Source organism: Myotis lucifugus, unplaced genomic scaffold (assembly GCF_000147115.1).
Source record: "Myotis lucifugus unplaced genomic scaffold, Myoluc2.0 scaffold_49, whole genome shotgun sequence".
Classification (NCBI taxonomy): Eukaryota; Metazoa; Chordata; class Mammalia; order Chiroptera; family Vespertilionidae; genus Myotis; species Myotis lucifugus.
In genome coordinates, this window is record NW_005871097.1 from 539,635 (window position 1) to 561,680 (window position 22,046).

Consider the following 22,046-nt stretch of genomic DNA (forward strand, 5'->3'; position numbering starts at 1 on the left):
TTTCTGAATGCAGACATGGCTGGTGTTTAAAAGGCAATAGGGCCTTAGCTGGTTTCACTCAGTGGATAGAACATTGGCCTGAGGACTGAAGGGTCCCAGGTTTGATTCCGGTCAAGGGCACATACCCAGGTTTGTGGGCTCGATCCCCAGTGGGGGGCGTGCAAGAGGCAGCTGATTAATGATTCTCTATCATCATTGATGTTTCTATCTCTCTCTCCCTCTCCCTTTCTCTCTGAAATCAATAAAAATATATTTAATTTTTTTAAAAAATAAAAGGCAATGGGCCCACAATTCCAGGCTCCTCTGGACTAGGGGACATCTCACTGTTTCCAGGCTACCAAGATCACTAAGAAAAGCAAGAGAAGTGATGGGGCATTGCATCTACATCCCTGTGTTCTTATCTCCTGAATATTATTTGCATGCTTTGGGAGAAACAGAAGTAAAGGTAACCTTGACTTGAACTCAAGTTGTGGATCTCACTCGTTTTTTGCCACCCATACCAGATTCTGCCTGTGTCTCTCTGTGATCACGGACTAGTTTGGACTTGGGGTTGCCTCACCCAGTAACTACGGCTGTCTTCTTCCATTCCGAATATCTGGCCTGCCCAGTGTACCACCATCTGTTGAGGGCTTTCTAGGTGTGGGCATACTTTCCGTGTTGTTGCATTAATGCTACTGTTATCTTTGCCCACCTGGAGGCGAGAATTTGATGTTCTAGGAGGAGTTGCCCTCAACTGTTAAGGGCAGAGTTCATCTTTACACTTCTCCATTGGGTGGACAGCAGAGTAGACAAGTAGTGGTCACAGGAAACCCCAAGCCCCTCCCGGCCTCACAAATTTTCCAATCTATAGTTCTACTTCATTCTGCCCCACAACCCTGGGTAATTCCCAGATCAGTAAGATAACCTCATGCAGTGATTAGCCTAACTATGGCCAAGAGTCAGACACTGCTTAAAACAGTCCAGTGTTGATGCTGACAGACACACTCCACTGTGGTAACAGCACAGAAAATGCTGATGAATTGTTCTTTGTTCCATTGGTTTTGATAGTAACTAACATTTATGTCACAGTTTGCAGTGTTCAGACAAACCTGACCTCACTTGATTTTCAAAAAAATTGTCTGAGACAACCAGAAGTGTTGTTATTGTTTCCATCTTGCCTAGGAGGACGTCTAGGCTCAGAGATATTAAGCAACTTGTAACAAATTGATGTGGTAAGAAAGGCAGTAAGGGTACAGGGAACCTAGCAAATGGCTGCTCCTGACACATGTAGCTTAATAGTGTGTCCTTGGGTGCCCTTCCTGATCCTCTTATAAGTTCTATCTATTGGATTTTTTTTTTTAATCTCAAACTCTCAAAAGTCTATAAACTGGGGTTGTTGTTAAACATGATGAGACAGATTCAAAATTACTTGCACACTATTATATAGCTAAGAAGATCTCAGTAAAAAAGAGTACAGACCTAGTAAGACAACAAAACTACTGTTACTCCCTTTCACAGTACTTTCCTAAAGTGATATTCTCCCTGAGTGGCATCCTTCACACCTATAACCATCCAATCTGTCTCTAACCCAGACTTCTCCTGAGCTCCAGATTCATTTATGCAACTGCCTGCTGGGAATGTCCACTTGGGTGCCCAGTAGACACCTCCAGGCCAACGTATCCTAAGGTGAACTCAGTATACATCTCCCAAACCTGCTCCTCCTAGGGGACTTCTGAATGCATTTAATAGCACTACAGTCAGTCCACTGTACAAATCAGAAATGTGGGAGTGTTGTGACAGTCCTCCCTCTTTCTCACCCCCACACTCAATTGGCAAGTTTTCCCAATTATTTCTCCTAAATATGTCTCCAACCACTCTTTATCTCCCCATGTCCCTTTTTATCTTTAATTTCTTTATTGGTTAAGGTATTACAAATGTGTCCTCATCCCTCCCCAGGTCTCTTAATCCTTTATGTTCTGCAATATATTCCCCCATGATCTCCTTGCCTCAAGTCTCACCCCACCCCCTCAAACTCCTCTCTGCCTGGCCAAGCAGCACCCCCAGATCTGGCCCTGCCTAGCTACCTAACATTCCAGCCTCAGTCCCTCACTTTGCCTCAAACAAATGTGTTCCAGCAAACCCGTAGTACATCCAGTCCACAAACAGGAATGCACCTTCTGCCTAGAATGCCTTGTCCCCACATTCAAGACTTAGTTCAACAACCATTGTCACTTCCTCTATGAAGCATTCCACTCCCCAGTGAAAGTTGCTCACTGTCTCCTTTGTAACACTATTGTAACTTGAACTTGTTAATACTGTGGCCCTTCTCACAATTCTTTGCTTACATGCCTTCCCTCTACCACTTCTACCACCATGTTGGGAGAACAAACACTGGGTCCTACTCATCCTTGCCCAGTGCCCAACACATACTGGACACTCCATAGATGTGCATTGAATGTACGCTGGAATTCATGATCACTGAAATTTAGAATCACTGAAGGAAACTTAGAGGGAACCTAGTCTATTCTAAACACTCATTTTACAGATATTGGTATCAAGGCTCAGAGAGGATATGACTTGCTGAGCTACATTCCTACTTGGCAGCAGTGGTAATAAATAGAGTCAAATCTCTACCCTCTTTCCATAATTCCTCACTGTCTCTCAGACTCAAAGTAGAAAAGACATTGTGCCTGTCAGTATCTTCGTTTCCCCTCATAGGCAATGGAAATTACTAATGCCTTCCCTCTCTACAGCACAGAGATTTTATTTAACTATGGTTGAATGCTATCTCTAAAAATGCTTTGACTTCACAGAAGAAATACACCACAGCCAAGACTCAGCAGCCCACCACTTTGATTTCAACTTCTCAGTTTACTCTCTCACTTCCTCTATTGACTTTTCCTCCCATGCAGCCTGCAGGCCAGCAGAGGCTGGAGGAGAAAGAAATTTGCAATTTCCTTTTCCACTCCAAATCCACTTAAATAAGGAGAAAGATATTGTAAATAAAGTAAGACAAAGAGTCCTATGAGCAGTGTTAATAATATTGCCATTGGGCCCTAGCTGGTTTGTCTCAGTGGATAGAGCGTTGGCCTGCATACCAAAGGGTCCCTGGTTTGATCCCTGGTTGGATGCCTGGTTTGATTCTGGTCAAGGGAACATGCTTGGGTTGCCGGCTCGATCCCCAGTAGTGGATGTGTAGGAGGCAGCTGAACAATGATTCTCTCTCATCATTGATGTTTCTAACTCTCTTTCCCTCTCCCTTCCTCTCTGAAATCAATAAAAATATATTTTTTAAAAATAATATTGCCATTGATCAGAAGTTTAGAATGAGAATAAAAGGGGGTTCAAGTTGGAAGTCTTGCACTGGGAATGCTTATGACACTATTCAGACACTCCACATCCATCCATATGTATGTATATAAAATACCTAGGAGATATATTTCTTAAATCTTTATTGTTTAAAGTATTACATAGGTCCTCCCCCCCAATTAACCTCTTCCAGCCTGTTCCCATCCTCCCCCACCCCCAGGCTCTCACCTCCCCATTGTCTGTGTCCACAAGTTATATATACAAGTTCATTGGTTGATCTCTTCCCACCCACCCTCCCCTGCCTTTCCTCTGAAGTTCAACAGCCTATTCATGCTTCTATATCTAGGAGATATTTTTACAATTCTGAAATTCTTTTCAAAGGGGGAGGAAGGTTAATTTGAAAAATAATATCATAGAAGACAAAGAAAGACTGTGGAAGTGTTCCAGATTAAAGGAGACTAGAGAGATATGACAATGACATGCAGTGTCTCACCCTATACTGGATTCTGTGCTGGAGGGAAAAGATGCCATGAAGGACATTATTGAATCAATTGAAAAAATTAAAATGAGAAAAAATACAAATGTGTTGTATCAGTATTAAATTGACATTCTATTGTGATTAGGTAAGAGACTATTTCTTTTCTTTAGGAGATACACACTGAAATATTTAAAAGTAAAGGCTCAAGATGTAACTAAGTTACCCTCAAATGGTTCAGAAAAACTGTGTGCATGTGTAGAAAGAAAAAGATAAGTAGATACATAGGTAGATAGATAATAGATGATAAAGAGCTAGATATGGATGTATAAAAGAAATGAGGTAAAATGTTTATAGTAAGTGAATCTCGGTAAAGCATTTACAGATGTTATTTATAATACTGCAACTTTTTGGTAAGTTTAAAATCATTTCCAAATAATAAAAATCATATGAATAAGAGTTTGCATATTTAAGTTCCATTTGCTATATCTCTAGCTACCTATCTATCATATATCTATCTATTTTCAGTAATCATGCCCCTGACAGTATGTTAAAAGCTAATTAAAAATAGGAATAGGCATAATATTTTTCTTTAAATAGTTCATTTTTAGTTCAGAACAGAGAGCCTAAACAATGAGAAGATGGAAATAATAATAAGCAACAAGTGCTGGAGGCCAAAGGAGTAGCAGCAACAAAAGGAAAGGCAAAATGGGATTCCAGTTTTAGAAAGCAGACAGAATTTGAGTCAGGCCTATGAGTGGGGGGCAGTTCTGGAAAGGAGAACAAGAGAGGAAATGATACCCCAAGTGGAGGGTACAGTGGAGCCAAGGAACAGAAGTGGGGAAATACACCCTATCCTGAGTAGTATGATTTGAAAAGTTTCATGGGGGTGAGGGTGGAGGTGGCAAAGATCAGTGTAGATATGTAGGCTGGGGCTAACTGGGGATACCTGAAAATGCCAGGTTAAGGAGTTTGGACTTTATTCCAGAGGTCAGCAACCCCTTAGAAGTGGCTGACCTCTCTTTGTTCTGGACAATGCAGATAAAGCTGGGAGTGGGCTATGCCAACAATTACACAAAGATACTAAGAAGGCCTCCCTCATAGATCCTACCAATCAGAAATCCATTTGAAAACAGAACTATTTTGGGGGAGCTAATTTGGTACTTATTGTTCACAATTGAGTGCACTTTAATCAGATAATTATTTCTCTTGCCTTTAAAACATGGCTATTTTCAGCTATGTTGTCAGCCACACTGAGGGAATGGAAATTTTAAGAGGAGGATGGAGAGCAGTAATTTTGGAGATGTGAGTGAGGGGAGACTGAGATGGCAGGTATATTAGTCAGAATAATTAGTGCTAGCTGCTGTAACAAAAAAATATCAGTGATTTAACATAGTAAAGTTCTATTTCTCATTCATTCATTTATGTTGAAGACATGAATGGTATAAACAGAACAGCTCTCCTTCATCAGTCCCCCCGAATTGGTGACTCAGGAATCCAGGTACCTCTATCTTGTGATGCTGCCATCTTAAACACATGGCCTCTGAAGTCACCATGGAAAGGAAAGATCGAGTTTTGTGGCCAGGTCTGGAGGTGATGTATATAACTTCTGCCCATGGCTCAGAGCCTAATCACATGGGCCCAACCAGACTGCAAGAGCCACTGGAATATGTAGTTGTTCTGTGTGCCCAGGAAGAGGAAATGAGATCGTAAGTTCTGGGTTTCCCTAAGAGCCAACTCTGAGACAAGGATATGAGACAAAGATAATAGTGTAGGTGAGAGGTAATCTCAGAACACCTAGGGAAAAGAGTAGGGAAGTGAGACAGAAAGAAGGAAGTCAATATAGAATATATTAATGAGCATACTCTGGCACCTCAGGCTCAATCCAAATGGGGATCACTGGAAAACTGTATAAAACAAGCCCAGAGTTATTCCATGTGAGAGGTAGGAAAGCTGAGCTATCCACCAACTTCCATCCTTTGTTGGTTGAGAGTGCTCTCTGGGAAGTTAATCTCTGGCATTTCTGACAAGCAGACAAACATGCTTCAGTGGCCAGAGAAAGTCCTCAGGCAAAGAGTCCATGTGCTGTGGATGACGCGAGCAGTGTGTACTAAATAATGAGTGCTGAATGCATTTGAAAGGGATATCAAAAGCATCTGCTACAGTGAGTACCCACCTGTAGCTTCTAGGCTCTCTGTGCCCCACACTTAACCCTGATCAAAACACTCCTGGGAGATCAAAGTACGGTCTTTGACCATGGCTGTGGAATGAGTCCTAGAAATTCATTTTCAACAAGCTCCTCCCATGGGTCAAGGCAGTCCATTTGGAAATACCTCTCATTCTCTACTCAAACTTCTTCATCTCTCTTCTCTTGCAACCTTCTAATGAAACCACTCTCCATAAGGTCACCACTGGCCTCCCACTTCAAATCTCTTTTTCTTTTCAAGTCCTCAACTTAGTCATCTGACAAATGTTATTTTCTTGAAACAGTTTTTTTTTTCCCTTCAAGAAACCCCACTCTTCTCAACTCCCCCGCCTTCCTAGGTGCGCTCTCTGCACCAAATAACCAGAGAAGCTCACTCTTCCTTAGAGGCTTACAGATGTTCCTGGTCACCACACTTAGACTTTGAGAAGAAACCAGGAATAATAAGTAGACTTATTGATAATGGCTTCCTGAAGGCATGTTTTGAGAAGGAGTCTGAGGCTATATGTTCAATTAGCTATGTCTGCCATGTGTGTTGACATGGAGAATGGCAGCCTGAGTTCGGACATTAGTCACCTCTGCTATAGATCTGTGTCAAGTGTCCAGCTTATATGATCTTGACAATCTCATCTACTCCCAAGGCATTAACGACCATTTCTCTATAGATGCCAACTAAATTTATATTTCTATTCATGACCTTCCTAAGAATTTCAAAACTCATATTTTCAACCCTTTGAGGACATATTAACCTTGATATTTATTTTTATTACAATCTCATCTGCATTCTCCATGTCATATGATGGCCTCACCATCTTTCAAGACACCTTGGCTTGGAATCTTTGCAGCATCCTTATTCCCTTAATCTTTCCTCACCACCTTTCCCTATAATTTACCATGGTGTGCAACAAATTGTATTAGAATTAGCTGTTTTATTCTCTGTCTAACCCCAAAACACTATGGATTCAGTGAACAAAATAACCAGATCTGACTCATCTTGCACCTTCAGCTTTCAGAACTGTTTGTGGTAAAAATTACATGCTAAGTGTCTGAGATTTTGTTATTATTTACATAGATAAGCAATGCATGTGTGTTTGTATATATCAATTGAATGTATAAATTATATATACATACATATGTTTGTTTTGTTCCTTGTCTTTAACACTCCACACTTCCCACCCCACATCTCCAATCAATCACCATGCTCTGTCCATTCAGTTGATCCACAAAGACATCTACCTATGCCAGCTCCATTTCCATCCTCGTTATTTGCTACAGGCTGGGTCCCCTGGAAAACAGACTTAGAGGTAAATATATGAGTACAGGAAGTTTATTAGGAACAACATCTGTAGAGCAGGGAGGGCAGCAGGGTTGGACAGAGAAGGAGTTAGGATACAATATAGTCACAACAAAATCCTCAGCTTTTAGGGAGCTTTAGAGCTGGGATGGCCCTTCAGATATTCTCCAAATCGGGGAAGGTAGGACCTTTATAAACCACCACCCCACCCCCCGCATTGACCAAGTATTGGGTATAGTGAAAAGTGTGCTTTGGGGCTAGCTAGCAAGCTCTCTTCAAGTAAGGGCAAGGCCCAAAAGGAGACTCAACTAGATCCATCAGCTGCCAGCATTTCCTGCAGCTGGGCTGATGAGCACCTCAGTCCTGAAATGGGGATCTTGGAAGCATACCACCGCATCCGCTAGACTGCTGGCATCCTAGATCATGCCCCCATGACTTCTTGTCTCCCCTACTGCAGACATTGCTAAATAGTCTCACTTCCCCCCAACCTCTTTTTTCCAATCCATCCTTGCCCTGTCACCCAGACTAATTTTTCACAAAGCAAATTAATATGTTCAAGATTCAACAGCTTACTTCGCAGTATGTACAAATCCATTTGGGGGTGGGGGGAAGTAATAGATGTAGATATAGATATAGATATATGGATATAATTATATAGATATAATATATATAGGTATAATATATATTTTTCACAAATATGCATAGAAAAGTATCTTTGGGAAAATCCATAGAGACAAAAAGTAGATTAGTAGTTGTCAGAGATTGACGGATGACTGCTAATGGGTATGGGGGTTTCTTTTTGAGGTGATGAAAATGTTCTGGAATTAGACAGTGGTGTTGGTTGCAAAACCTTGTGGATATACTAAAACCCAATGAATTATACACTTTAAAATGGTGAGTTTCATGGTATGAGAATTATATTGATTTTTTAAATATCTTAGAATTGACATATGAAAGTGATAGCAGTGATTATATCGGGTCTCTGTTCTTTGTGTTGAATTTGCTTTTTTATTTTTCTGTAAGTGAACCACATTTTTTAATATTAATTTAGGAAAGATAACAATTCTACCTTCAAAATGACTCTTCTGCTTTACAACCTTTGAAACTTCATCCCTACAGGTAGAGTAAAGGCCAAACTCCTTGCAAAATAGTCCAGGCCCTCTATGAGCAGGCCCCAGTCTGCTTTGACAGACTCTTATTTGCCACTCCCCCGTGACTGTCCACCCCTGACTTCAGCCACTTCAGGTTTCTTCATTTCATGAATGTGCCCTGGACTTTCTGCCTCAGAGGCTTCGTTCCCTGCCACTCACACCCATGCCCTTCTTTACCTCCTCTCCCACCCAGCCCTACCTGCAGAAATTTTTCCAGGGCCAGGTCAGATATCACTTTCCCAAAACTGTAATTAAAACATCTCTCTCTAGCTCTGCTAACACTTTGCTTGGAATTTGTTTTTATAACATTTATTACATGATGCCGTTTTATATAATCAGTGGTGTGTTTCTCATTAGGCAAATTCACCTTTGATTTCTCTACTGTATACAGCACATGGAATAAATAATCAGTAAACTTGATTTTTGAATTTTAAATATTTTAAATATTTTAAATGAAAATCCACATTTACTCACTTGCTCAGTATGGGTTGATATCAGATAGCATGATACCGCCAACATTTTTTAAAAATATTTTTATTGATTTCAGGGAGGAAGGGAGAAGGAGAGATAGAAACATCAATGATGAGAGAGAATCGTTGATTGGGTACCTCCTGCATACCACACACTGGAGATCGAGCCCACAACCTAGGCATATGCCCTGACCGGGATTCGAACAGTGACCTCCTGGTTCATAGGTCAAGGCTCTACCACTGAGCCACGCCAGCAGGGCAATACCTCCAACTTTGTTCTTTCTGAAGATCACTGTGGCTATTCAGGCTCGTTTGTGATTCCATATAAATGTTTGGACTATTTGTTCTGGTTCTATGAGATATGCCATTGGCATTTTGATAGGAATTGCGTTGAATCTATAGATTGCTTTGGTAGTATGGACATTTTAATGATGTTAATTCTTCCTATCCATGAACACGGCATATGCTTCCATTTATTTCTATCTTCTTAGCAACTTTCTTCGGTGTCTTATAATTTTGTGAGTATAGGACTTTTACCTCCTTGGTTAAATTTATTTATAGGTATTTTATTTTTTTGAATCAATTGTAAATGGGATTGTTTTCTGAGTTTCTCTTTCTGATAGTTCATTATTGGTGTATAAAAATGCAGCAGGTTGAGTGTATTTCCCCTCCCTTTTCAGCTCAAAGTTTCTGTCTTAAAACATCAACTAAATAGAAGCAGCAGTGCTTTTTGGGTTTGAATTATTAGATATTGCTTCAGTTCCCCTTTTCTGTATATATAGACATCAAAGAAAGAATTATGGAGAGTGTGATTTCAGTCATAAATATCCCAACAGACTTTAAAAACAGGATTGTCAGTAACCAACTGAAAATTGATCTTGAAAAGAAATTAGATGAAATTCATTACCCACAATTTTACAGTTTATTTATTTTATTTTGTATTAGAGAGAGGGATGCTCTTTCTACATATGAAATCTTTATTGGAAGAGTGGCAACGCAAGAGATGTGTAAATTGTGAGTCATTAATGAAAAGGAACAGAGGAGCTGTCACTATTACCATGGTTGCCATGGCCATATCATATTAAATCAGGATAGAGGAGGTTACTGAATCGGCTTTTCAAACAGGGTGTCTCCTCATGAGACATCTCTGCCAGTGACATCAGCAGGAACACCAAGTACAGAGTGTCCACTGGAGAGAACGTACAAAATATTCAAAATGATGATGATTCTGTAAATCAAATAGCTCTGCTGTGCCCCACTCAATGCTATTTCTGTCCTGTGTAAAATGTGTGTGTTCTGAATTTGATTACTATCTTTCACGTCATTCACTCACACTGTGGTGTATGGATGCAGTGAGGGGCTCCAATTAGGACCTGAAAATCCACTGCAGTGCAATTGAAGCATACTGATTTGAAACAGATATGAAGCTATGGAGAGGAAGAAGGATGTGAAAGCAACTCATTCCGAATTTCCTGTTTAGGGCGAAGGCACAACGCAAAATGGTGATTAGGAAGCCAAATTTCTGAGACAGTCCCAGATTTGAGTTCAGGCTCTGCCATTGCTCACTATAGGACTTCAGGCAAGTCTCTTATCCTCTTTAAGACTCAGTTTCTTTACCTGCAAAATGGGACTACTGTTGAAACAACCTCAAAGGTTTAACAGAGGGCGGGAGGAAATTCCTTTGTAAAACACTTCACAAGGTGCCTGGCACAAAGTAAGTGCTCAATAACTGTGAGCTATATACATTTTTAAACTGGAAGGGACTTAGGAGGTCATCCAATCCAAGCTCCTCACTCAGAAAATGAAAACTAGAGCCACAGAGTAGCCAAAGTTTGCACAGCTAGTGAGACATTCAGGGCTGATTCCTGTGCCTTCACATTATCCTCCTCTTGCACACCCTGCTGCGGCCTACAGCCCTGCCTACACTCTTCCACAAAGTGGAGCTTCAGTAAATAATTGGGGGGAGGGGGGAGCGTTCCTCTGGATAGCCACATCTCAAGCACAGAAAACTCTGAATGGTATGGAATTTTCTAATGCGGCACTCACTGCCTGCTCACTTAAATCTGCTGCAAGTATCTCTGGGAAATAAAATATTGGCAGGTTTGTCCAACAGCTGCTCAGGCTAGAGACCACAGGCTTATTTTCGTCCATTTATGTTAACTCATCTGTCTTAAGCTCTTTGTTAGTGACTCACCGCATACTGCTACCAAAAATATACACCAAAATCCAAGAATCATTCACATGAAGGGCAAACCTCTTCCTTAAAATACCACATTTCTGCCGTCTTGTTTTTATGAAGTTTTTGCTTCCTCCTGCCTCCACATCACATTTTCTTCTCTCCTTCCTTCCTTCTTTATCTCTGATTGCCTTCAGTGGCATGGAAGCCGCATGGTGAGGTCAAGAGGTTTCTAAAATGAACATCAGAAGACCTAGTTCTGGTAATGGCCTGACATTCTTTAGTTCTAAGAACCTAGCAAGTCACAACTGGTATGTGACTCAGTTTCCTTATATGTGATATGGGAAGGTGGTATTGACTCTACAGTTCTCATCAGCTGCAGTGTCAAGAACTTCCTCATTACTTTTTTTTTCAAGGATTCCATGCTTTGAAGGATTTTCATCTGCCATGTAAACTGCCTTTTAAAATAAAATTAATATTTCCCATTTTCTATTAATTGTAGGTATGATCAACCTAATTAATATTAGAATCAATAAACAACAATAAATAGAAAATTAAAAACATTTTAAAGATCAAGTTGACTTATTTACTAAGATGTTGCTGTTTTAAATATTCTGCCGAGGATTATCACAGGAAAATATGCCATCTTTGTTAGACTTGGTGAAATATTAAAAATGTTTCATATACTGTGTCATATATTTAAAAATAGACAGATGTAGGAAGATACACACAAACTTCAGGATGATGCTAATTTCCAGGGAGGAGGAAGAGGAAAGAGATGGGAAGAGAGTCTTCAAGTACATCTGTACTATTTCATTTATTAAGATCTTAAGCAAATACAGGAAATTGTTAATGTGTTAAACCTGAGTGATAGAATAAAGGCTGCCAGTTATTAATATAATTCTTTCTTTTCATGTTTGAAACATTTCAAAATTAAGTATGTTGAATTAAAAATAATATCATCAACTGAAACTCTTGTGCATTACTGGTGGCAGAGTAAAATGATATAACCACCTGGGAAAAGTGTGGCAGTTTTCTTAAAAAAGTGAAATCTACACCTTCCATATGACCCAGAAATCCCCGTCCTAGGTATAGACCTAAGATAAATGAATACATATATTCACAAAAAGACATGTACAAGAATGTTTATAAGAGCTTTATACATAATAGCCAAAAATAGGAAGCAGCCTAATGCCTATCAAGAAGTAAACAGGTAAACAAATGGTGGTATAGTCATACAATGGAATACTTAACAATAAAAAGGAGATAATTACTTTTATCCCATTATACGGGTAAATCTTGAAAAACATACAGAGCAAAAGAAGCCAGATAAAAAGAATACATACTGCATGATTCTATTTACATGAAATAATAAACCAGGCAAAAATGAATCCATAGTGATAGAAATCAGAACAGTTGTCTATCAGAAATTAAGTGGTTGCCTATAGTGGAAAGAAATTGCCTGAAAAGAGATACAGGGAAATTTCTGGAATGAGGGTCATCTCTGGAAGAAATACCTTCATTGGAGTATTGGCTACATGAGTGTTTGCACTTGCAACACTAAACTCTTAAAATTGTATATATAAGATCTGTGCATTTTGCTATATATACATTTTACCTCAAGTAAAAGAAAAATACCTGAAAACTTTAAACTCACATACTGTCCTCATATAAACTCACATGGACTCCGGGGAGCTCTAGGGATCTGAGGACAGGAATCAGCTCTGGATTAAGGAACTCTGCATTCATTTTCCTCTATGCACAGTATAGGATTTTACTTTATTTATTGCTCCTCACCCTTGTTACAAAAGAAGTCTTTCTTTAAGCATATCTTTCAAAGACAATGTGGTGCAGTTAGAAAGAATATAGGCTTTAGCATTAGCTGGAGCCCTAGGTTTGAGCCTCTGCTCTAAGGCTCCCTAGCTATATGACTCTAGACAAGGCAGTGACCTCCCTGGGGTTTGTTGTTGTTGTTGTTGTTGTTGTTGTTGTTGTTGTTGTTGTTTGGGGGTTTTTTATGTGTATGTAGGAGAGTATGAAGCCTACTTCCCAGGATTATTTGGAAGATTAAATTACATCACATGAGCAAAAGTGTATTGCACACAACCAGGCTTGGCACAGATGCTCCATACATTCTGGTTTCCTTTTCTTCCTTCCTTTACTTTTTATAGACCCTCCAGAGAATGGAAGTTTCATATCTACTTTATCATCACAGTTCAAATCCTGAGGATATAAGGAATATCCTTCTTGTTCCTTCTCAAGTGTGACAAGCAAATGTGTCAACCTTAGATTCTGGCTAAAGGAGCCACTGTCCCAAGCCTCATGACTTCAAGGGTCTTGCTCTGTCCCTCCCTCAGCCACACCCTTCCCTATAGGGCAGAGTCAGTGAGGTCAAGGGGCTATGCCCATCCAGAGCCTGTGCCCCATCAAGACCACATCCTGGATATTCAGGATCTATGAATGTGCTGCCCAAATGGCCAAGAGTGAATCCCAGGGCCAGCATGGGTCACTTTCCTGGTTCACTCATCTTCCCGGGAACAGACTCTGTCATGAGTGTGAACATCCCTAGTTGCAAGGAGCAATCAGAGGGCAGCTAATAGGGGTTGTGCAAGCTCCTTTGTGGTGATGGGAGAATCCTGGCATGGGAAGAGAAAGGGGGTTTGACCTCTGCCTGAGATCAGAAGCCAGAAACTTGTGTACCACCAGGTTCTGGTGCAGAACCCTGAGGAGTCCACGAATTTTAAACCTAAATCTGACCTTCCAAGCCAACATTGAGGCATATTAGTCAAGTTTGGATGACAGGATATTTTATAACTTGACGTCTAGACATTAGAGTTCATGGACCTCCATTTGTACTCTTGCCCCGAGCTTCACAAATGTTCAGGACAAGCCTGCCAGGCATATTCCCCTCTCTAGGCTTTCACACTTGCTTTTTTTATGCCTAGGACATCCTTCCCCCAGATGTCTGCTTGGCTTCCTCCCTCATTTCCTTCATGTTCCCTCGCCCATCTCCCCTCTTCACTTCTCTAATCATCATGTTTAAAATAGCTCCTCAGTCCTTATGCCTCTATGCCCTTGCTATAATTTATTTTTATTACAATTTGATATTTTATTTGTTAGGTTCCGACTCCTCCATTAGAGTATAAATTCCAAACCATCAAAATTGTTTCTGCCTTATTCCGTACTGTATTCCCAGCCCTTAAAGTAGTGCCTGGCACGTAGGGAGGGCTTAGCAAGGTATTTGTCAAATTAATGCATAAATGAATTAATGACTGGATTTCAATTCCCATACCTTGTTCTCTGTTCTGGTTCAAATGATTTGCAACATTTAACCAAGACAAAACAAAAGTAAAAATTTTAATAGGCCAATTTACTTTCATTTCAGATTTATTTCAGTTTCAATAAGCCAACTGAATACAACCTTCCAATCTTCCAATTTTCTTGCTCTATTTTTACCATTACATCTGTTCTTATTACAGAGTCCTCTGGCCCCTTGACATCTTTTGCTTTGTCTTCATCTACCAGCCTTCCCCTGTCTTCATTTCTTTTCCCTATTCTGTCTAGAACTCATAACACATTCATTTCAACCATTTCTTTGCCAATAGCCTCAAGTACCTTACCCTTTCACCTGACAAAACCCTAACTCTGGAGAAATGAAGGAACTTTCCCATTTCTACACTTCAGCTACATCAAAGTATGATAAATTAACAGGGGTAGCAAACTGATCTAAAAATATAGTCATTTATTTCCTGGCCAAAACCCTTGCCTACCAACTATTACACATTCTTTACAAGGCTAAAATTAAATAAGCAAGTCTTCCATGGCATTTAATTAGCGATTTGGCAGAAAGCAAATGCTGCTCTACTTTCATTCGCAAATTTCAGTTTAATTACATCCCATACCCTTTTCCAACCCAAGATGGTTGGGTTCAAATCTCTGCCTAAGAAAATCTAAGGTAAATGTTACATCATTTCTGAAAAGCTTGAAACTCACACAATCAACACATGTTCCCTCTTTTTTCCCCCCAGTTAGTGTGGCATAACTTCCTTAGTACTATTTTGCAATCTCTTTACAGAAATTACAGATCTCTTTTCAAAAGGGAGTTAACAATAAAAAGCAGAATACAATATTGTATATATACTGTGATTGCCACTATGTTTAAAGATATAGTTGTGTATGGGCAAAGAATAGAAATGATACTAGTATTAGGAATTTTCTTTCTTTTCTCTTAACACTCGTAGATTTTATAAAATTGTTTTTACAGTCAAAAGTGAGGACAAGGTAAGGAAGAGGGAAAGAAAGCCAATTTTACTGCAGAGAGAATATGATACAATTGCAATATTCAAATTTATTTTTAATTTCAAATCATCATTTTGTTCCATTGATACCTAGAAATGGCTATTTCTCTGACCTTTAATAAATGTCCTAAATAAACCAAAGCAGTCACAGTAGAAAACCAAGATGGCGGCATAGGTAAACACCGGAAATTGCTGCTTCGCACACTTCAAAAATACAACTAAAAGACGGAACAGACATCATCCAGAACCACAGGAAGGCTGGCTGAGTGGAAATTCTACAACTAGAAGGAAAGAGAAAAGCACACTGAGACTCAGAGGAGGTGCGGAAGTGCAGAGGTATGGAGGCACACGTGGAAAGGGCTGGCAACTGAGGACGCGGCTGTCTTTTTCAATCGGGAAGGAGACACACGCTCCAGCTCTGAACTCCAGTTCCAGGCGAGTCTCTGGGGACCAAGACTCATACGGGGAGAAAATGGACTGTCTTGCATTGGTCAGAACTCAAGGGCAGCTTTCTCTCAGAGGTGCTTGCAGCGGTTGCCAGGACACTGAGACATGGGGCCTCTTAGGGTACGACTGAGGAGCAGCCATAGCTGCTTGCTCCGCCCTGTTGATGCCCTGAGACCCCGCCCCAACCAAGCTGTATGCAGAGGCTTTTGCATATCAAAGGCCTGGCCCTTTGCAATCTGAAAATTACCTAACAAACTGCAGCTGGGTCAGAGAGACCCAGAACTTCCAAAAGAAGGCCCAAGGCCCCACAGCAGCTTGCGTTGCTTCACAGCTTGGCCTCATCTGGGCACCTCCAAACCCCAAACAAAGAAGAGGAATCTGCATATCTCTCCATAGCTCCTGCCGGGTAGCCTCATGCAGAGGCTAAATTAGCACCTCCTTAGAGATCCAAGAGCCAGCGTACCCAGTGGTCAGAGTGGGACCATCCAGATGACAACCCCTCAGATCCATAAGGGACACACTCAGGGGGCAGACTCAGTGAGCACCAAAGCCCCACTGAAGCAGGTCTTGCCCCAGAAGGGTGTCTCCAGCACAGAAGTTCTCCCACTGCAGACACAGCTGATTCTCACAGCCAATTGGCCTGGAGGTCAACTCCTTCCAGTGACACCTAAAACAATCAAGGCTTAACTACAACAAGACTATGCACAAAGCCCACAAAGGGGTGCGCCAAGAGTGTCCACCTCAGGTAATTGGGGAGGCTGAGCCACTGGGCCCTATAGGACACCTAGCACACAAAGCCACTCTATCAACACAGGGAAGCATAAAAAATGTGGAGACAAAGAAACAGGTCACAAATGACAGAAATGGAGGAAGCAACTACTGGATATAGAGTTCAAAACCACTCTTATAAGGTTTTTCAAGAATTTTCTAGAAACCACCGATAAATTTAGTGAGACAGTCAAGAAATCTAATGAGACCCTCAAGGTTATGAAAAGGGACCAACTAGAAATTAAGCATACACTGACTGAAATAAAGAATATTATACAGAGTTCCAACAGCAGACTAGAGGATCGCAAGAATCAAGTCAAAGATTTGAAATACGAAGAAGCAAAAAACACCCAACCTGAAAAGCAAAATGAAAAAAGAATCCAAAAATATGAAGATAGTGTAAGGAGTCTCTGGGACAACTTCAAGCGAATCAACATCCGAATTATAGGGGTGCCAGAAGAAGAGAGAGAGAGCAAGATATTGAAAACCTATTTGAAGAAATGATGACAGAAAACTTCCCCTACCTGGTGAAAGAAATAGACTTACAAGTCCAGGAAGCACAGAGAATCCCAAACAAAAGGAATCCAAAGATGACCACACCAGGACACATCATAATTAAAATGCCAAGAGCAAAAGACAAAGAGAGAATCTTAAAAGCAGCAAGAGAAAAACAGTTAGTTACCTACAAGGGAGTACCCATAGGACTGTCAGCTGATTTCTCAACAGAAACTATGCAGGCCAGAAGGGAGTGGCAAGGAATATTCAAAGTGATGAATAGCAAGAACCTACAACCAAGATTACTTTACCCAGCAAAGCTATCATTTAGAATTGAAGGTCAGTTAAAGAGCTTCACAGATAAGAAAAAGCTAAAGGAGTTCACCACCACCAAACCAGTATTATATGAAATGGTGAAAGGTATCCTTTAAGAAGAGGAAGAAGAAGAAAAAGGGAAAGATACAAATTATGAACAACAAATACACATCTATCAACAAGTGAATCTAAAAATCAAGTGAGCCCTGACCGATTTGGCTCAGTGGATAGAGCATCGGCCTGTGGACTGAAGGGTCCCAGGTTCGATTCTGGTCAAGGGCATGTACCGTGGTTGCGGGCACATGGTGTGCAGGAGGCAGCCAATCGATGTATCTCTCTCATCGATGTTTCTAACTCTCTATCCCTCTCCCTTCCTCTCTGTAAAAAATCAATAAAATATATATTTTAAAAAAATAAAATAAAAATAAAAATCAAGTGAATAAATAATCTGATGAACAGAATAAACTGGTGAATATAATAGAATCAGGGGCATAGAAAGGTAGTGGACTGACTATTCTCGGGGGGGGGGAGGAAGGGGTGTGGGGGGTGCAGGAAGAGACTGGACAAAAATTGTATACCTATGAATGAGGACAGTGGGGGGGGGGTAAGGGCAGAGGGGGGGGGGGAACCAGGTGGAGGGGAGCTATGGGGGGGGGAAGAGGAACAACTGTAATAATCTGAACAATAAAGATTTAATTTTAAAAAAAAGCAGTCACAGTAGGACAATTATAACCCTGTGCTTTTAATGTCACATGCATCCTACTTATTACAAATGCCTTACCAGCCTTTTTAATCCCAGAATTCAGAGAATTTGAGCTATTTTGCATGATCCCAGAATCTGGATCAAGTTGCAAGAAAAAATCAATATAAACCCTCAGGAAAAGGCAACTATATTTTAAAGATTATAAATAATAAATGTATTACTAAAATTACCTCATAATATATACATACTGTTTTTCCAAGGACCAAAAAAAAAAAAGGAAGCACAGAGACTCAATTCTTGCAGAGGGAAAAAATGTCTTTAAAACTGGAGTAAATCTCTAAACTTAGAAAAATGAGGAAGGGCCCTACCATTCCCTTTAGGTCCTGGTTCACAAAAAAACTTAGTGTTTCAGTAAACAAATGAGGTGAATAATCCATTTATGATAGCACTAATTTCCTGAGGTTACTTTCTAATCAAGGCAAAAGTAAACCCTAGACATAAATGCATCTTGCTAGTGGCTTCTCCATACATAACATTGTAAATCAATAATTATGTTCATTTTCTTAGGAATACCTTAATTATCCCACATTCTTGCATAGAAATGTGAGTAAAAACAAACAAAATTAGAGAACATTCTAACATTCCAGTAGATTCACTTTGAATATGTCTTTCTTAGCAATTCTAGTATTGTTATTTAAATTTTTTCAAATATACCTGCTTGTTTATCTTAAGTAATCCTTTGGGGGATGGGAAAACTAAACTGGTACAGCTCATTATTACTGTGCTTTTTTTCCACTGTGCTTTTTAATAAAGAATTATGGTAAACTATAAAGATTTTAGTTAAATAATCAATAGGAACATTCCTCTGCTAGCATTCAATTTACTCCAAGAGAAAATTGTTTATTGTTTCATTTATTAATTTTATTCCTTTATTTGCTACCAAAATTTGTTTACAGAAATAATAAAAGAAGATTGAAATAAAAATTAAGTGCATAGATCATAGAGCAACATTTGCAGAAGCAGCGGCAACAATATGCCTCCTCTTTAGCATGATGCTGCAATCATTTATTACGTGGCCAATTTACACTCCATGTAAAGCGATATTATTAAGTAATAAAGCATGAGCAGGGTAAAGGATGGTGGAATAATTCACATTTACATTTTGTACTGTTTGAGCTCAAGACAAGGGACACCTCTGCCACTAAATGTGTGTTATTAAGCAACAATAAAGAGTCCTGGGAGATACTTTTGTGATAAATAACAGCCAAAGTAAAAGAATCATTTCTAACAACTCAGAAATCCACTATCAGTTTTTTATATACATATCTTTCAAATAAAAAGGAAATCGAACTCGAGGGAATGAAGCTAGTTCAGGAGGAATCATGATGGTGATTCCTCAATGACCTGTGGTGTATCCCTAGGGCACTGGGTTTCAGTGTGGGCTAGTGCATTGCTTTTGGCTTCTTGCTGCTTTTCGATTTCTATTTGTGGTGGTAATAAAAGGAGAATAACCTAAAGTACTTTTGTCAGAATTCAGTTGAATTATTGAAAATAATATGTGGAACCTCACAGATGAGTTAGGGGAGAAAATAGGTCAAAGGCCAATAGTTTAACTGTTTCAAGTGCAATATGATTAAGGTTCTTAAGCCAGTACTTCTTAATTTACCAGCAAAGTCTCTTTAAAGGCACAGGGATATAAACTCTTAAAACTCCACCATGACCCCCACCCACCGTAGACTGTGGGCTTGGTTCAGATCAGACTCAGTGTCTTCTGGGAAGGTTACCCCAGAAGCAGACCTGGAGACTAGGAAATCTCTCTTTCTCTCTCTCTCTCTCTCTCTCTCTCTCTCTCTCTCTCTCTCTCTCATTACGTTGGACTTGACATACCTCATTTCATGGTTATGTCGCCATCTTCCATTCATTTATAAAAAAAAAAAGTTCCGTCATTTCGATGTATGTACATATGTGCTTTACATTTTTTTTATTATTTATTTACCATAAGTAAAGGTCAGGAATTGTTATCTTTCTTTTAAATGTGTATGTGTATGTGCTCCATGTGAATGACGAAGGTGCTTATGTAGGTGGGTTCCGACTTAAGGTGAAAATCGCGTTACATCATGCCGTAGGAACGGATCTCAGACGTAACCTGAGGACCTACTGTATATATCAATGACTTTTTCTCCAGTATGAGAGAGAATACATTTATTAAAATATTTTAAGAATACACCCTAACTGGTTTGGCTCAGTGGATAGAGCATCGGCCTGCAGACTCAAGGGTCCCGGGTTCGATTCCGGTCAAAGGCATGAACCTTGGTTGTGGGCACATCCCCAGTGGGGAGTGTGCAGGAGGCAGCTGATTGATGTTTCTCTCTCATCAATGTTTCTAACTCTCTATCCCTCTCCCTTCCTCTCTGTAAAAAATCAATAAAATATATTTTTAAAAAATATTTTAAGAGTAGCCTGGCCAGCGTGGCTCAGTGGTTGAGCGTCGACCTATGAACCAAGAGGTCACAGTTTGATTCCTGGTCACGTTACGAGCTCAATTCCCAGTGGGGGTCTTGCAGGAGGCAGCTAATCGATGATTCTCTCTAATCAATAATGTTTCTATGTCTCTCTCCCTCTCCCTTCCTCTCTGAAATCAATAAAAAAAATTTTTAAAAATGCTCTAAGAACATATCATTTAATACATACATAAGAAACAAAGAAAAAATCAAGCTGCGACTTCAATTGCCACTTTCTTAGCTACCATAGCAATGATACCACTGTTTTTATACCTGATCATGTAATTCTGAGGTAGCCTTGAGATAGACACTTTCTTTGCCAAATAGGAAGGAGTGCAAAAGGCCGTAGTGTACCATGGTTCCATCTTTGAATGTTTTCCATTCATTTTACATTCTTACCAGTGTTGTTCTAAGATTTCTGTGTGATACTATAAGAAGGAGGGTGGAGAATATTTAATGGTTTTCAGCTGTAATACAATATACTAAAACCAGATTATCCCCCACTTTTTACTGCCTCTTCCTAGAGTACTCCATTGTATCCACTGATGCTATTCCCTAAGGATATAATGTTTTGAACTTGTTGTTCATTAAACAGGGAGGTTTATTGTCTCTTAGTAGCCTGCTGAATTCTGTGATGAGTATCCTACGTGAAAAATTATAAGTTGCTTGAAATCATAATTTTAATTAGACTCTTGTCCTGAATATTCTGAACTATTTTTCTAACTTGGCTTTAAGTCATTTTTAAAATTTCTGGGTGGGCGAAATAATAGCATCATGCAATATAGAACCGAATGGAAGCTTAGATCATTAGTCCGACCCTCTTCTGATACAGAGAATAAAACAAGCTCAGAGAAAGGCAATGGTTTATCCAAATTGCCAGAACTAAGTAGTATCAGGGCTCCAGAAACCAGTATTCTAATTCCTGAACGAATGATCTTTGCTCTGCATGTAGAGTACATATATCTGAACATAACCAGCTTTAGGCAAAAATGTTATATGAGTGAGTTTATCTTCTAAACCTCATCCCCTGTGCCCTGAGCTTTTCCATCTCTCTTGAGAAAACTTAAATTTTCCTTTCCCTATTCTCCTTCCTAACTCCTGTCAGAGGTTTCTTGCCCTGGGTTTTAAACTCAGGAGCTTCTCTTCTGTGTTTTAGGTGGCATCTAATTAATTTAATCAAGTCACATTATAGTGAGTGTCATATGGCTTCATGTTAAACTTTCAAATATGGATTCCCATCAGTAGAAAGCCAGGTTCATGGGATGATTGAAGCCATAGATTAAATATTATCATTCATCTTTACAAACATCCAATTATATGAAGAAATTAATTGTAAAAAAGAGTGATGAAATCTTAGTCCCTTCAGATCCACTCTCCATTCCTCTCAACCCAGTTATTTACACCTGGAGGCTGACTTGTACAGACTGCATCACTGAGCTCCCTTATCTTCTGGCTTCCAGTT